We start from the raw sequence: 18861 nt of genomic DNA on the forward strand, positions 1-18861 counted from the left end.
CCCACTCTAGAATGGAATGGAATGGTCTGTAACTTTCATTATTTGCTGGGAAAATAATGGCCGGAATCAGATTTAAATTTTATTTCTTGGACCAGCTCATAAACCCAAGAGTCACAATTCTTCTGATTGTATATTTTCAACGTTTTTTTTTTTTAATTACTGAACTGCATGACACGAAAGCAGGCAAAGGTACTCACTTGAGATAATTTTTTGTCACGTGTAGTGTAAATCTGCCCAAAGGTTTTTCTGGTAGCAAATGAACTGGCATTAACACAGTCAAAAGCTGAAGCTTTAGCAGGCTGGAGCGATGGTTCACACACCCAACCAGAGCCACACACACCCACCCAGAGCCACACACACCCACCCAGAGCCACACACACCCGCAGTCCCAAAACCCGGACATCACAAGTCTGCAACACCAGTGGGCGCCCATGCTCAGGACTGGGCTGACTCAGACGGCCAAGCATGATCGCAGTAAATAAAGAAATAAATAATAAGGGACCTGCGCGGGGAGCACTGTCGGTCATGTGGCCCTGGGCTCCACTGCAGGCCAACCGGGGAGGGCCACACACCGGCCTTCCCATGAGAGTTGTGACAAGGGTACACCCGCCATTGTGAGCAGCTGAGAAAGCTAACCCGGTGACGGCCCCCGCGCACGATTTGTCCCAGCTGGTAGGTCAGGAGTCGGGAATCTGTCCCTTGGCTCCCCTGGTTCCCGTTAGCCCCTAGACCACCCGTGGGGGTCCCGCAGCCCACGGGTCTCCGACAGGGGCTTCCCGAGGACCGCGCCGCTAGGCCCCTGGTAAGGGGCCACCTCGCAGCAATGTGTCGCGTGTGGGCTGGGGGAGGGGATTTGTGTCGCGACCCCTTCGCCACCTGGTCGAGTGCGGCTTGTGGACCTCCTCTGCAACCACACATCTACTCCACAAGTTAATCCCCCTATACCCGCTAGAGGGATCTCACGGGGCAGGAACCAAATGACTCAGTTACTGATCTTGCGCGCCACAACCACAGCCTCGGGCCCTCAAGCGCCCTGGTCGCCATGGAGTGGGGTGGGGGAAGGGGATTGGGTGTAGCGGCATGGGAAGCACGAAGCCCGCTAGTCTGCCCCATGTCCTCGACTGTGACCCACCGCGCCCTCGGACTGCCACTCGCGGCAACTAGTCGGCCAGCAATCGCCCAATAATTGCAGCCCCGTGGACCTTCTCCATTAATTTACCCAACGCGAGTTGACCCACTGGTATTGACGCGCTCACCTAACACATATGTTCAGCTCCTGCTCCTGTGATAATGCGCCCAACCTGGAAAGGGGGGGGGAGGGAGGGGCCACGACACTCCCACCTAGGACACCCGCAACCAATCGTGGGTTCCCTTACAGCCCACGGCGAGGCCTGGACCTTTGCATTGCGAAAAATAAAAAGTGGGGTTATTTGGCCGCTCATGCGCCCCAGTGTCTGCCCTTAATGCTGCACCGAACAGACTGCCAAACAAAGCATACGGCGCATGCATCTTTAGGTCTTACCAGTGTTAGTGTATGGATTATTTGGATCCTGGGCACGCCAAATTGCAACCGTTTTTGTGACCCTGTTAAACTGTAGCATATAATTTAAATTTGTTCGGTACAGAGGCCCCCAACATATGTCAGATTCCTTAAGATGGCATTGATAATGCTTGCATTTATAAACACACATACCTTTCCAGGCAGCGACGATGTTCCTTGCGAGGTATTCAGTGAGCGGTTTTACGGGCAGTCTGTCCTACACCTCCCCTTCCGCCCCGCTGGGATTGCACTACCTTTAGAGCTCGTTAATTTTCACGCGCCGAGGGCGCTCGTGAGACTGATGACGCCACCTTGCTTCCAAGTGCCAATACACCGACGCAGCACGGAATTTAAACAAATGGGGCCCAAGCAGCAGTTATGCTGCCACCACAGATATGTAACGAACATTGATTCCGGACGGCCTGCTTTTTCCAGCTCTCTGCATTAATAGCTCCCGGGGCTGCTGACGGAGATACAGGTCTGATTGTGCACACACAACAATGTGGGCTTTACAAGCCGCGCTGCGGAGGATGAGGGAGCCCTCACCCGGACCGGTCCACACAGACCCAAAAAACATAGAGGCACCCTTTTGTGATACGACTAGCATCCATTGTGCGTTTAATGGCCACAAAACAACACACACATGCTGTTTTAGCAACAACAAGAGCACGTGCCAGTGCTCCCCAGTCACCGGAATCGAGGACATCCAGAGCTGAGCGTGGGCGTTCATCAGAACAGGACCCCCGCCGGCCGCCATCTTCGAAGAAATGAGCACAACAAACCCCCCCCCCCAAAAAAAAATAACCACCGCCCACCGCCGCATGACGTGGCGGAAAGCCTAAAAATCGCAGGAACGCCCACGAATCTGCTCGCAGAAAGACGAGCAGATGTCTGTTCCAATGGCTAGCCTCCATTTATGGAGCTAGCCAATGGAACAGAGGGGCGGGACTACACACACATACTCTAGACAAAAGATTTCGCCTGTGCGAAACGCTGCTTGCGCAACTTTCGACAGGCGAAACCTAAAAAGGCACACACAGGGGGTAGTCTCTTTTCGTACAACGCCCCCAAGCTTTGGAATTCCTTGCCCCTTGCCAACCGCAGCGAATCCAACCTTCTATCTTTCCGAAAACTACTAAACCTGGCTTTTCCCTTAAACTCCATTGTTTCCTCTAGCACACTCCATAGCGCGGGGAAGCCCCCGGGTAGCCATGCGCTCTATAAATCTTTTTCATTTCATTTCAACAGGCTCAATACAGAAATATCTATAGCAGGATAAAGCAGGGAGTTTAGTTTGGACCACAAAGGGTGACACCAACGACTCCATTTGTGGTTTTGTATTTATGGTTAGTGTGCTGCACTTAGACATATATATTTTGGTGAAGCATCGGAAGGTAAATTCACTACTGCAACATACCTAAGCTACACTGCGAACGCTTGAAATACAAATTTTGATTGTGTTAGTGATAGCGAGTGCGCAATCTATCGCTGCCTTTGTTTTTATGTTACAAGCCCGGTAAGATCTAACAACCTGAGACAAGCTTCTGCTTTCTAAAGTCTGCTAATGTGTAATTCGAGGGATAGTTCTGCTATCAAAGAGCTGTGTAATTTTAGCATGGCCCTTGTTCAGGGTTTCTTTATTGCATTGAATTAACTGATTCCACCCCAGGCAACGAGGCTGGGTGGCTCCCAAATGTCTTGTCAGTGATGCGTCAGCTGATCATCATGTCAGGGGTGCAGAACCCCATCTGTGGGGTGGCTGTGTCTTATGTATACATATGTGGTCGGAGGAAACCTGCCAAGGGACAGCCGAGGGGAAGTGATGTACTCTGAACCTTCCGAAGTATAAAAGGGCACATTGTACTTGTAGAGGAGCGGCAAGACGTGACTTGCAGTGAGAAAAGCTATCAAGTCCTTTGACCTCGCTGCCTCTGGCACCCCATGGCGGCATGAACCCTTCACAAAAGAAGGGATTGGACTGGGGACTGCTGGCCTGGCCCCACAGAAACTAGCGCCAGTAGTACGGGTTTGAATAGAGTCGTGGCGCTCCTACCGGACCTCAGATGAAAGATGAAAACAAGCACTCAAATTCCCTAGGTTAGTGCGTCAATAGTTCAATCACTCCTAATGTTTTTCTTTGCATTCTAGAACTTGCAGTCCTGATTTTACAATGGCATAAACTACTACAAATCCCAGAATGCAAAGCAAAAAAATATATGGACTGCTTCAGCTAATCCAGCATCGATTTGGAAAACTTGAATTGCTGTAAAAACACCATGCTGTACATAACTTTTGTGTCTGCAGACTGGAATGAGTGGTGGAGCCACGGGAAGTAAACTAGATCGTGGATTGGACCGCATCTGTGTGTACCCTCTGACATGACTCAAAACTCATCTCTCTGACTTCCGGTCATTTGGCGAGTGAAGTGCAACATAAAATAGGAGAATTCTTTTTTTATTGTTGCAGATCTTATATAGCGCGACCTCGACCCGAAGGTATTGGAGCGCTTTACATGAGCACCACTTACGTTACACAACGACACATTCACTTTTTGGGGGTGTAGACACGGGGAGATTAAGAGATTTGCCCAGAATCACAAAATGTGAAGTCCTGGCTGTCTTCCGTGTTCACAAATGATCAGCCGTGGCTGCCTGCGGGCCCCGGGTATAGGGGACTTTGTCGGGTCGAAGTCTGCTGCGGCCCCTTTAAATCTCACGACAGCGAGGGCTCATTGAACAGAGTCTCCTCGGGCTGATCCCAGTCCTGCCCCTCTGCACATCCAGGCCAAGGGTTTCCATGGAAACGGAGAGGCTGGCTCCTCCCTTCCTCTGATCCTGTTACACATTAACAGGAGACAGGAGCTCGGAGATCTTACAAGGGGGCAGGGCGTGGGGGATTAGTGAATGTGAGAAGAACAAGGCCTCACATGATTGAGACGAGGTCATAGTTGAGAGAGCATAGGTGTATGCGAGAGGCGAGAGATGAGAGCAAGGTGGTGTGGGTGGCGTGACGATAAGGACGTGAGTGGATAAGCGAGATTCGGACAGGGACAAAAGACTAGGCCATAGATGGGTGAGGGGCAAGGCAATAAGGGAGAAAGACCATGGCTTGGTGGGAGAAAAGGATAAATCCAGATGTGAGGGAATTAGACATTGGCGTTAAAGGATAAAAGCATAGTAACAGGGTGACCAACTTTTCATTATCACTTTATACAGGACATTTAATAGGGTGACACTTAGACCTCATCGAGACAATATGAACTAAACCCGCGATAAAAAAAAATATATCACCCTTGTTAGAAATGGGATTTTTGGCTAGCTGAGACTTGCCCCAAAGCGAGGCAGAAACCACCACTCTAGACAGTTTAAGGGAGTTACACTTCTAAAATAACCCCTACTCACCCCATTGGTAGTTTGGCACGAGCAGCCGGGCTTAGAGGCAGTGTGTAAAGCTTTTGCACATAACCAACAGTAAAACAGTGTACGTACTACAGAAGGACACCACACCAATTTAGAAAAATATCCACATTTTATATACATAAGACTAGACCAAATACGATAAAAATCCACAATACTATACTTCAAAATCTTCACTTATTAAAATATGCTTTAAAAAAATAGTTCTTTGATGTCGATAGCTCCGTCCGGGGCTATCCAAAAACAGTTCTGGCTGACCGCCGGGTCATAGGCCAACTACGGTGTCGAGAAGACCCGCAAACAGTACCTTTCAGAGATGCAGGGCGATGGGGCCCTTGAAGTCACCCGTGTTGCAGGTCGAGCTCCTTTCTGTTGGGATCTGGAGCGCTGGCGCCAACAGGCGGGTGCTGAGGTGGGAAGCGCAGTGGTGCGGCGTGCGGTGCCCCCAGGTTGCGGTGTGAGCAGCGGCTCTGTGGCAGCATCAGATGGCATCGTCGGTCAGACCAGGGTTGCGGTGCAAGATGGAGGCTGTGTTTGTCACAGTGCTAACAGGTCACGGTGCAAGCAGCGACGTTGTTGCTGAAGCGCTGTAGTCGGCTGACAAACTAGAGTCGATGACACCGGCGTCGGTGGGCCACGGCTGCGGTGTGGGATGAGGGGCGGTGCGTCGTGTAACTTACAAGCGGTGCCCCTGAACCACGGTGCAGGCAGCAGGGTCGGTTTCGTGGGAAGTGGCAGCGTCAGGAAGGCCAGAGCATCGTCGTGTAGCGAGGCGGTTCTGAGTGTGGGCCCACAGGTCGCGGTGCGAGCAGCGGCTCGGTGATGGAGTCAGCAGGTGTCATTGGTGAGACCAGGGTCGCGTGGCGGGCGGGGCCCTCTGCGGTGCCAAAGCTTTGGCATGAAGCAAGGCGGTGTGGAGTGCGGTGCCCAAAGGTCGCGGTGCGAGCAGCGGCTCGGTAATGGCGTCAGCAGGCGTCATCGGTGAGACCAGGGTCGCGGTGCCCTCTGCTGTGCCTTCAGGACACAGGTTCGGCAGGGTTGTCGTAGGCGTCTTCGGGTGGCGTTCTTCGGGTTGCAGCATAAAACACACAGTCCCCAGTGCTGCAGGTCGAAGAACCTGAAGTCTTTTCTGTTCCTGAGACTTCGTGAACATGAGGCAAGCTCTACCTCAAGCCTTTGGAGAGTCTCACCAATTCGGTTGCAGAAAGTCCAGTCCAGGCCTTTCACTGCCCAAGACAGAAGACGCCACTGCAGGTCAGCCCAGCAAAGCACGCAGCAAAGCAGTCGTTCCTTTCAGCAGTTTCTCCGGCTCTTCTTCTGTGCAGTCTTCTTGATCCAAATGAGTTCTAAAGTTCAGGGGTCCGAGACACAGTATTTGTACACAAAAATCTTTTGATCTGCCAGGTAGAGGGTGTTGGTGTCCGGCCAGAACCAGTTGGGCCTTCTCTGGCATGAATTCCTGGCAGGAGGTGGAGACAGCTTTGTCAGAGGCAGACTAGGCCCTCTGAGGTGCAAGGAAATCTCCGCCCTCTTCCCCCATAGTAACCCAGGTCTATTTAGCTCTTTCCTGACCTACCTAGACTATCGGGAACCACCCTGCTTCCCAGCCATCTGTTGTCTAAAAATCAGACAGGCAATCCACATTCCATAAGAGGCACACGGGATGAACGAGCAAAATAATACCCACTTTCTAAAAGTGGCCTCCATGAACTCAGAATGAAAAGGGCACTCTTGCTAGAGGCTGCGTCTTTAGATGCTGAGTTCAGGCATACTAAACTTCAGTCACTTATACCTTTTTCGGGCTATGTACGTGGGTAACACAATCTGTGCTGCAGGCCGATGAGTAGCGGTTGACTCACAAGCCCCGGCACCGCAGTGCCCTTTACTGGGGACTGACAAGTAAGTCACACATCCAATCATAACACAATTTACCATGGGAGCACCAGCGCTTTACCACTGATCAGCAGTGCGAAAAGTATGCAGAAACGTTATACCAGCAAAAACAGAGTAAAAACCGTGAGGGCAGAAAGCAAAAACTCAGGGGAAATACGCCAAAAGATGCCAAGTCTAACACACGCCCCATCCAGCTGAAAGTAGGGGGAACTACCCACACTCCTGGGAGTTCTCCTCACTACGGGGGAAGAACCGGGACAGGCCATCTGCGTTGGCGTGTTCTGTCCTAGGACGGTGTTCCACCGTGAAGTCCATTCCCTGTAGGGAGATGGACCATCTCAGCAGTTTTGGATTCTCCCCCGCCATCTGCATTAACCACCTGAGGGGCCTGTGGTCGGTCTGAACCCGGAAGTGAGTTCGAAACAGGTAGGGCCTCAGCTTCATCAGCGCCCAGACCACAGCGAAAGATTCCCTTTCTATGGCACTCCACCTTTGCTCCCTGGGGAGTAGTCTCTTGCTAAGGAAGACTACCGGCTGGTCTAGGCCCTCTTCGTTCAATTGTGAGAGCACCGCTTCCACTCCCTGCTCTGACACGTCGGTCTGCACCACAAACTCTTAGTAGAAGTCAGGGGCACTGAGCACGGGGGCCGTGCACATGGCGGCCTTCAGGGTATCAAACACCCTCTGGCAGGACTCAATCCAGATCACCTTTTTCGGCTGCTTCTTGGAAGTCAGCTCAGTTAAGGGGGCCACGATGGTGCCATATTCCTTAACAAACCTCCGATAGTATCCGGTGAGTCCTAAGAAGGCCCTCACCTCAGTCTGGGTCTTGGGGGGGCTCCCAAGCCAAAGTGGTGTCAATCTTGGGCTGTAGGGTCGCCACCTGGCCGCTCCCTACCTGGTGTCCCAAGTACACCACCGACCCCTGCCCAATCTGGCACTTACTGGCCTTAATCGCGAGGCCTGCCGTCTGCAGCGCCCTCAACACTTCCCTGAGGTGTTGCAGATGTTCGTCCCAACTGGAACTGAACACTGCGATGTCATCCAGGTATGCAGCGCTGAATTCCACCAGTCCGGTCAACACCTGGTTGACCAACCTCTGAACTGTGGCCGGGGTTTGAGGTGGTTCATGTGGAGGACCCGCAACGGGTTCCAAGGAGCCTGCAAATCCAACAGGTAGGTGACCTCACTTTTGCGCTCCACCACCTCAAAGGGCGCCGTCCACTTGTCCTGCAAGGCAGAAGATTCCACAGGGGCCATAATCTACACTTTCTGTCCAGGTTGAAACTCTACCAGAGTGGCATTCTGGTCCTACCACTTCCTCATTTCTTCCTGGCTGGCCTCGAGGTTCGCCTGAGCGAGTTTCGTGAAGCGGGCCTTTTTTTAGTTGCAGAAGGCCAGCATGTAGCTGAACACATCCTGGGGTGTCTTCTTGGGAGCGGCCTCCCATCCCTCCTTCACAATGCTGAGAGGTCCTCGCACGGGGTGACCGTTCAAAAGATCGAAGGGGCTGAACCTGAGGGACTTCTGGGGTACCTCCCTGTAAGCAAAGAGCAGGCATGGTAAGAGGACGTCCCACTTACGCCTCATGGGTTCAGGGAGACCCTTGATCATGCCCTTTAAGGTCTGGTTGAACCTTTCCACCAGACCGTTACCTTGGGGGTGGTAAGGAGTGGTGAACTTGTACATAACACCACACTCCTTCCACAGGGATTTCATATACTTCGATAGGAAATTGGTCCCCCTGTCGGAAACCACTTCTCTTGGGGACCCCACGCGGGAAAGATCCCCATTTTTTATTTGAGTTTTATATAGCGTGGCTAGACCCGGAGGTATCAGAGCGCTTTACATAGGGTTCCACAAAGTTACAAAATTACATCAGTTACCAGTTACATCTGTTACTAGAAAAACATTTCAAGAGCATAAAGACGAGATAAATGGAATTTATAAGGGAGAGGGGGTAGGGTAAAGGGGTAGGAGGTAATAAGGTGGAGAGACGAGGGAGAGTCTGCCCAAAGTCTGGCTGGGTAGGTGACGGCCAAGGAGGAAGTCCGCAGCCCATCTCCTCTATAGCTATCAGGTAGCTCCACCGGGCATCAGCCAAATAGCTAGGTCTCAACGGAAAAAATGTAAAAAGCAAAGGGGACAAAAAAAATGGAGGATAGAAGGGGAAAGGGGGTTGGGTAAAGGGGTGGGAGAGAGAATGCGAAGGCGAGCCGAAGGTTCGTCTGTCCAAAGTCCGGCTGGGTAGGTGACGGCCAAAGAGGGCCGGTATAGAGACAAAATATCGGCTCCAAAATATCGACTGGACATAATATCGAGTTTTAAATATAGACTGGACAAAATATCGACTGGACATAATATCGACTACAAAAATATCGTTTTTCAGGTAAGTGAAGTAATATCGACTGTATAAAATATAGATAGCAAAAATATCGATTTTTTAATAATATATAATATTTTATAGTGTATTTTTATGTAATAATATGTGTGAATAGTGTGTATTAATGTTATAAAATATTTTATTACATGAATTTTGTTTTGATAATAATTGCGTAATGTAATTCTGTAGCGGGTTGTGGGTTTATAGGGGAATAGGGTGGGAAGTAATTTAATAATAATTAATGAATTAATATATGTTTGTTAATATTTTTAATTAATAATTAATTGATAATTAATTAATATTAATTAGTTAATTAATTAATATAATTTTGAATATATTTTGTATTAGTAAATAATTGTTAATTAATTAATTGTAATTAGTTAATTACATTAATTAGAGTACATTTTTTATATATATAATTTTGTGTTATTTTTAAGTAATTAATTTTGAAAAAATAATATTAATTATTAAAATAATTACACCTAATGTTCTAATATATTTACTTTATTGTTATTGTTAATTAATAATTAATTGGTAATTAAATAATATTGATACATTTTGGGTAAAGGAGCATTTTTAGGGTTCAGGGTCAGTTTTCAGTTCATGGGTAAAGGGGTATTTTTAGGGTTCAGGGTCAGTTTTCAGTTCATGGGTAAAGGGGTATTTTTAGGGTTCAGGGTCAGTTTTCAGTTCATGGGTAAAGGGGTATTTTTAGGGTTCAGGGTCAGTTTTCAGGTCATGGGTAAAGGGGTATTTTTAGGGTTCAGGGTCAGTTTTCAGTTCATGGGTAGAGGGGTATTTTTAGGGTTCAGGGTCAGTTTTCAGGTCATGGGTAAAGGGGTATTTTTAGGGTTCAGGGTCAGTTTTCAGGTCATGGGTAAAGGGGTATTTTTAGGGTTCAGGGTCAGTTTTCAGGTCATGGGTAAAGGGGTATTTTTAGGGTTCAGGGTCAGTTTTCAGTTCATGGGTAAAGGGGTATTTTTAGGGTTCAGGGTCAGTTTTCAGTTCATGGGTAAAGGGGTATTTTTAGGGTTCAGGGTCAGTTTTCAGGTCATGGGTAAAGGGGTATTTTTAGGGTTCAGGGTCAGTTTTGGGTTTTTGGGTAAAGGGGTATTTTTAGGGTTCAGGGTCAGTTTTGGGTTTTTGGGTAAAGGGGTATTTTTAGGGTTCAGGGTCAACAAATAAGATTTTAAAAAATTATTTTTATTATTTTCATTTATTATTTTATTATTATAATTTAATTTAAGTCGTTTTAAGTATATTTTAGTAATTAAAATTTAATATTAATTTAATTTAACACTGTTTTTAATAAAGTCGATATTTTTTACATCTATATTTTTGTTAACGATATTTTGTACTCGATATTTTTGTACTTACCTGTTTGTAGATACAAACTCGATATTTTGACTGTCGATATTTTGTCCACGATATTTTGGCAAGTCGATATTTTGTCAGTCGATATTATTTCAGTGATCCAAGAGGGCCATCTCCTCTATAGCTATCAGGTAGCTTCACCGGGCATTGGTCAAAAAACTAGGTCTAGCGCTTAACATATGGCAACATCGTGTTACAAATTACAAAAATAATCACATTAATTACAGAGTGTTTTTAAACTTATTTGTTTTAAAACCATTTTATGTGCATTTTTTTTCATAACTAAACATTACAGTCATTTCAGTAGTAAAGTCCACATTTTTCCCCCCTACTCCCGCCTCCCCCCGCGTCATTACCCAATTTGATGCAGATAGTTCCAAAATGAAAAAGACCACAAGGTTAACACTCCACATTACAACCCACCAGCATTAATTACAGAGTGGTTACAAATTCAATACAGGAGTTTTTAGCGATCATGAGAAACAAGATCCACAGAAAAGAGAGGGGAAAAAAAGAAAAAGGTCAGGGAGAGCAGGGAGTCCATGGGAGGGAGTCAGCAGCGGAGAAAAATACGAGACATAGGTCCCAGGTCCGGCTGAGTAGGGGATGGCTTTAGTGGTGTGCCAGAGCCTGTCTCACCTATAGCTCTCGGGGAAGCTCCACCGGTAATCGGTCATACATTTCGGACTCCGCCGGTTAAAAATGAGAATCAGGAAGGGACAAGAGTTAGCAGTGGAGAAAGAGGTGAGACATAAGTCCGAGGTTCGGCTGGGTAGGTGACGGTCATAGCGGTGTGCCAGAGCCTGTCTCCGCTGTAGCTGTCGGGGCAGCTCCACCGGGAATCGGTCATACATTTCAGACTCCGACGGATAAAGATGAGAGTCAGGAAGGGACCAAAAGTGTAGAGTCCAGAGACGGGCTGGTGGAGCTGGCATGGGTGGTTGGATAGGAAGGGAGTGTAGCTTGGCAGCCATCTTATCGGTCGGGCAAATCGAGTCTGTTTATCTCCAAGACTCTGTAGGTGGTGTATTCTCTAGATCTAGATCTAAGGATTGTTTCCCATTCATATTATATTGTAGTAGTTCCTTTCTGCTTTTTTCAGCTCTCCTGGCATTTTTTAAAATTATTATTTATTTAATTCCCAACTGACCTCCTTACCCCAATAATGAATGGTCACTAAGTGTCTGATAAAATAAGTCAAGGATCCCTAAAGACTGGCCCCAGATAGTTAATTGGGTGGACCAAATTGCCTAAACTCATTGGCCTCAAAACTTTTCCAATATGGCTGATTATTTGCCCTAGCTGGAGATCACTTTCATGCAGTCCTGCTTTTGTTTCTGGTGTTGTTGTTGGCAAGGCTTCTTTCACTTTCCATTAAATGTGCGCCCGGCCCACCACTGGCGCCGTCGTTGTCCTGAGAGGGATTGCCTTTGGGTACCGGGTGGCGTGGTCCACCAACACCAGGATGTACCTGTTGCCCATAGCTGTCTTGGGAACAGTGGCCCCACGTTGTCCATCCATACCCTTTCAAAGAGTGTCCCTACCACGGGGAATGGTTGAAGAGGCGCTTTGACCTTCCTCCCACTCTTGCCACTTGCCTGGCAAGTTTGGCAAGACCGATAATGCACATCCGACTGCCTTCGCATCTGAGGCCAGAAAAAGTGGGTGACACGCCAGTCAAAGGTCTTGTCCTGCCCCAAATTTCCTGCCAAAGGCACGTCGTGAGCCAGACCAAGTAGGAAGGTCCGGAAGCGCTGGGGTACCACCAGCACACAGGCTGATCCAGGTTCTGCGACCTTAGGCTCGCTGTACAGGAGATCATTCTCCCAATAGATCCAATGTGATCCGACTGATCACCAGTCGCCTGGGCTGGCAGACCCTCCAGAGAACTACTCCCTGGTGGGCCCCCTTCTTGCTGCCAATGGGTCAGCTCAGAGATGCCTCCCATTTCGGCTACCTGCTCCCCTGTAGGCCTCGAGGTCCGCCTCCTCCCAGGCCGTGGGAACCTCAGGGGCCGGTCTCCCGCGCCCCTTGCCCTTTCTCTTGGCAGGGACATGGGCCACTGTCTCAGGCTCCGGGTCCCTCCGATCACCTTCTCGGGCCGCCATTGACCGAGTGGACACGCTTGCCCACTCTGGCAACCCCAACATCTCCAAGTGGGACCTGAGCTCAACATCCTTCCATAAGGACTGCTCCAGGTCGTTACCGCGCAGACAATCAACATGCCTGGAAGAGCTCACAACTCCCCTCAATGTACCTGAGACCCCCCCCCACTCGAAGGGAACCTGTGCCACTAGACACTGGCGCTCTGAATTGTCGACTGCGATCACCTGGTGGAATGCTCCGGGGACTACCTGCGTCTCAGGGACCAGGTGACACCGAACTGAGGTCACACTGGCTCCAGTATCCCTGAGAGCCTCTACCATTTTCCCGTTGATGGTCACCCAAGTGCTGTATTTCTTTGTGTTAGGGGGCACCTGGGCTCCTGGGATCATCTCACTGTCCCCTAGTGTAACGACCGGATTCTCTGACCAAGCTGACTACCAACCGTAGCTGACCCAGTTGTCACGTAACGACACTCTTCTCAGGCCACTATTTACAAGATATCTAGAATACCCACCTGAGAAGGTGGAAAGAAGCTATTTACAAGCCTATACAGTCAAAGATACCACTAACACCTAATGGATTCCATATCTTATCCTATAAATACCTCATCTCATATTCTTTAACGTCTCCGGACGATATCTTTAACGTCACCCGACGATATCTTTAACGTCTCCCGACGATATCTTTAACGTCACCCAACGGTATCTTTAACGTCACCCGACGATATCTTTAACGTCACCCGGCGATATCATTAACGTCACCCGACGATATCTTTAACGTCACCCGACGATATCTTTAACGTCTCCCGACGATATACTCTAATGGGGACACTAATGGGGATTCACCTTTAAAAGTTATTTCCCAAATGAAGTCCACACTCTCCCCCCATCATCAGTTACCTTTTCAGAAGGGCATATCCCATCCTTCTGTATGTCAGCACCTGGTTAAAAGGAAAGATCAATCTTATTCATAAAAACAACATTCAAAGATATTTATCATTAGATCTTTATTCTACAATTACGCATGACAGAATGAGCAAAAGACACATGAGTTAAGTTAGTTGCTACCTATAACCTATAAAGGGGGGTAAAAATGAATGATTAGATATATTCTACACTAAGCTTAGAACCCCTCACCTTAGACGTGTGTCTTTCCATTTCAGCAGCGGAGCTGATCCCTCTTTCTCTCTCTCTTGCTTTGTCTCAGGACTCTGCTCTCCCTCTATGGCTCACAAATACACATCTGCACAGCTACGCCTCATCTACGCTGCCATGGTTCCGAAATACTCGAACCCTCTTCTGGACTTAGTCTCTGCCACTCCTGTATCATGTCACTACAGGATCCTCAGTCACTTTCCTTCTTCGTTTCAGGATTTCACTTAGCTGATATCAGTCTCTATGCACCAGACTTTGGACCAACTTCTTCTGTCTACTCCACACGCTACTTTCTCCTCTTCACTCCTTGATAATATAGAGCTCTCTTTCTCTATGGAAAATTCCGGTATTAGGCCGACTCCCACCAAATTCCTGTACCAGTCCCCGGCTCCCTTCGCCTTCCACAGTGGCCACCTGCGTATTGCGTCTAGAGCCGGGGAGACAAACACATTCCTTTGATAAGGGCCAGTCTTGACCGGTTTCTCACTAGCGAATAACAGAATGAATTCTAAACACTACCTTTACCCTGCAAGCGCCTCGGACAGTCGAGGCAGAAGTACAAAATGGCTCCTCTCTAGCTTTCGGGCCTGTAGGCCCAAGAAAACGGGAAAAGGTACTAAAGCCTGTCAAAGCGCATAATTAAACCCTACAAATGAACGCAAATGCAACTAGGACTGAGATGGTAGTGGATTGTAGTCACCACCAGTCTGAAAATAGACTAAAATTACCCTGTCACTACATTCCACTCCCGACTAAATGTACTAACATCGAAAGTCAAAAAGTAAAACAAAAAGGAGAACTCAAACAGGACGTATATCAGTTGAAGAATAATAGGAAACAAGACTAAAAGACCTAGCCATAACTCGTGGACAGAATATACGGAAAAAGGAGGGTATACACTGAATACAACAACAAATAACAATTAAAAAACTAACTGCTAAGAAAATTCCACCTAATATCTGGCATAAAGAATGGAAATCTGGCAGCCAATTAAAAAGCCAATTAAACCACCCTACATCTAAGTGTTCCCTCACTTCTTGTGTCAGCTCATGTAACTTATTAAGATGGGACATAATGGATTTAGAATGATCTGATAAGTTAAAACAACATAGGTCCTCAAAATCTGAACAGCCATGGCCATGTTTTAATAGTAAATAATCTATCGCAGCTCTATTCTGTAAAATAGCACGGCGCTCGCCTTGAGCATCTGATAATAAGTCCGTTAAAATAGCAGAAGTACTGTTTAGGGATTTCACCATTCAGCAAGCAAGTTTGCCTATAGTTTTAGCATTATAAACAGATAGTGCAGGAACACCAATAATAGAAGCAGCTACACTAAGATATTCAGATTTGGAAAATAAATGTAAGGAAGAATCACAGTCTCTTGAAAGTGGAGGTGCATCACGCACTATGCGGGATGACGCAGCCTCATCAGAGGAAAACATCAAAAGGCTCAATCGTGTTAAAGCACATGGACCTCCAGAGATATTTGCTGGAATATAGGACCAGGACACATTGCCAAGGAAATGAGCCATCCGGGCGGTTATAACACATGATAATAATGGCTTGCAGTCACTATAAAACGTTTGCAACTCATATTATTTTGGACTGAAGTGCACGCGGCAGGAGTCCTGGTAACACATAACATTTTTTCATGAGTAGAAAATGAATTGGGATGTTCTAATCGTAATTGGGCACATTTTCCTATATATCTAGGGTCGCAGGTCATGTTGTAACAAATGTCACTTTCCGTGATATTGTATGTCGAAATCTGAAAAGTCAATGGGGATTCTGGTTCACTTAGAACAGTACATGAAATACAATAATCATAAGCCGAAAAATACGAATGAATAAATGTAGGATAAACTTCAGATACATTGAAGAAGTGTAGAAGGGAGGCTGTCGAGATTGGGACAGCCACAAGGCACGTTGTGAGGAGGTCATTGACAGATCTCATAGATGCTAAACAAAAGTGAGTAGAATTAACAATGGTTCGTGCTAGATGCGTCCAAAAGTTAGTAGTGATGTCCCACGAAGCAATGGAACGACGTTCTCTGTCATTAATCCGGTCCTGAGCGCTCTCTTGACTCTCGGCGCAGTAGACCAAAGGAAGTCCAACGACCACACATCCGGCAGCAGCAATCCATGCAATGATCTGCGTTAGAAAGAACAGGCATTACTCATTCTCGCAGATAACATTTATCAGCCAGGACTACATCCCAACTTTCCTGCCCAGGCCTAATCACTAGTATTGTGTTGTCAGATCCTGTTGCTATAATTTCGGCCTGTTCAGGGGGTTTATTTGGCGACTGTACCCACACTCTAGCTCCAGGATTATCAGTTGAACCAAATCCACCGGTTCCACGCATTGTTAACAGAGTTGGAGCAGTGCCCTTTTGAATCGCACCACTGAAAACAGGCATAATGACCAATTGAGCGATTCGATCAGTTTCTTGAATCATTATTTCGGAATCGCCACTATTCAACAGGATGACTTTTATTTCTCCTTGGTAATCGCTATCAATTACCCCACCAAGCACTTGGATGCCTTTTAAAGCTAAACCAGATCTCGGGGCAATCAATCCAAAATGTTCTGCTGGTATTTGAACACCAATTCCTGTTTCAATTATAACATTACTGTTAATTTTTAGAGTAATCCTTTTCAAAGAATGCAGTTCTAAGCCTGCGGATCCAGGGGTAGCTCTACGTAGAGCCAAAGCTCCGGGAGTAATTTACCAATAGGAAACTGTACTTTATAATTGAATTAGGTTGAACATCAACAACAGGAGGAAACAAACGCATCAAAGGAGAATTCGCATACAGATAAGGTCTGTTATTTAAAATCAATAAAGCATCTGATAAATGATCTCTCCAGTTCTTTAAGGTACCATCTGACAATTTGCACAATTGGTCTTTTAATAATCCATTCATCCTCTCAATCAAACCCGCAGCCTGCGGGTAATAAGGTATGTGGAACACCCAATCAATATTGTTTTCTGCACAATCATTTTGTACCAATCTTCCTTTGAAGTGTGATGCATTGTCAGACTGCACCTGAAGTGGAGTACCATAATATGATGTAATCAAATCTAGTGTCTTCATCGTATTAATTTGAGTAGCTCTCTTACATGGAAAAGCGATTAGGAAACCGCTATAAGTGTCAACAACAGTACAGACATATTGGCAATTTTTACTCATAGGCAGAGGACCGATATAGTCGATCTGCCAAATTTGTGCGGGGGATTTACCTCGATGTACCTGGCCTTTCACTATTCTGGGCACCTCTCTATGTCAGGAATGTTGACATATGGGGCAATGAAGTATTGCTGTTTTAATCAGATCAAGGGGAATATGAATGCCTCTATCAATAGCCCACCTGCTAGTAATTTTCTCTCGAAAATGTCCTGCTGTTTGGTGGGCCCATTTCGCCAATCCCGCCAAATCAGAATTTTGTTGGTTCACCACTGCCTCAGAAATTTTAGATCTCTCATCTGCAATGTTATTAAATAACTGGTCAAGTGAGTCAATAGGCATATGAGCATTAACATGAAAAACTGTCACATTGCTTTGAGGAAGTAATTCACAAATTTCCTGCCACAATTCTTTACCCCAGATCGTTTTATTATGGACCGTCCAATTATGGGACTGCCACGTAGGTAACCAGACTACCAGTCCATTTGCAGTCGACCATGAATCAGTAAAAATATGACATGTTCCTGGCAATTCTTGTTTTAAGACTTGGTACACAGCATACAATTCCGCAAACTGACTACTTCGCCCTTCACCAGTGGTGCTCAACAATTTCTGAGTCGTGGGATTATACGAGACTGCTTTCCAATGTCTCTTTTCTCCTATGTACCTGGCTGAACCATCCGTAAACCATACATGTTTTCTATCCTCCACGGACAGATCATCGAACGGCATACCCCACTTAACAGGAGATTCCTGTACTATAGGTACGGAGAACTCTTTCTCTCTCTCTTCCATCGGCACCTGCGCCACTTTCTCATGCAACATTGCAACTCCTTTTAGGCCCACACGAGCCCGATCTTGTATATACCACTTCCATTTTATCATGCTCACTTCCTGAGCATGGCCAATTCTATGAGTTTTCGGCCAACTCAAAACCCACTGCATTTTAGGAATTTCTGGTCTCAAAATCACATCATGTCCTAATGTTAACTGCTCAGTATCCACTAGAGCCCAATAGCATGCAAGCAACTGCTTCTCAAAAGGTGTATACATATGTACTTTGTTCGTGTGCTATTTCATTTTATTTTATTATGCAAAAATAAAATAAATATATTTTTTTAAAGTTTCATTGAGCGCGTCAGTCACGGTGTACGGTGATGTGCTCCCAGTGGTAATGGGATTAAAAACCCAGGCCTCTGCAGTGTGAGACTCCCTTGTCGCTGTGGACTCTCTCAGAGGGGTCTCTGAGACTCCAGTTAATAAATGCTGGATCCCTCCCCAACAAGGTGAGAAGGAGTGCTTTGGAAAGGGGCCCCCTTATGGTGGCCATTATTAGAAAATGGGTGTGTCAGATGTCCTCAGAGACGGCCATCTTAGGGTCAGGCAACCACGCGCAAGTCAGGGCTCTGTGTTCTACTGGCGTGATCCCTGGGGCTGCGTACCGGGGGGGGGTGTCTCTCCTCTGTTTTGTATATTCGTCACTGGTATCGGTGAGCTCTGGCTGGACCCCGCTCTCCCACCCCATCAGCGCTGCAGGGCCCACTTCCCAACTCCATGCCTCCTCTTTGGCTCTGCTAATCGTCTAGTCCTTCTCCTCAGGTCTCAATGCATGACATGCTGCTTGCTGCTGACCTGGGGGAAGGCCCCCCACCTCTCTGGCCTCTGGCCGCCGGTCCTCACCGGATCCCCATTGGGGCACTCTTCCATAAAGTCCCCAGGGTCTCCTAGACTCCAGTATATTAGGGTCTCTCTGCAGCGCAGTCTCAATCCTGCACCGCTGATGCTCTACCCGGGTTCCTCCGG

This window comes from Lissotriton vulgaris, chromosome 11 (genome assembly GCF_964263255.1).
Source record: "Lissotriton vulgaris chromosome 11, aLisVul1.2, whole genome shotgun sequence".
Classification (NCBI taxonomy): Eukaryota; Metazoa; Chordata; class Amphibia; order Caudata; family Salamandridae; genus Lissotriton; species Lissotriton vulgaris.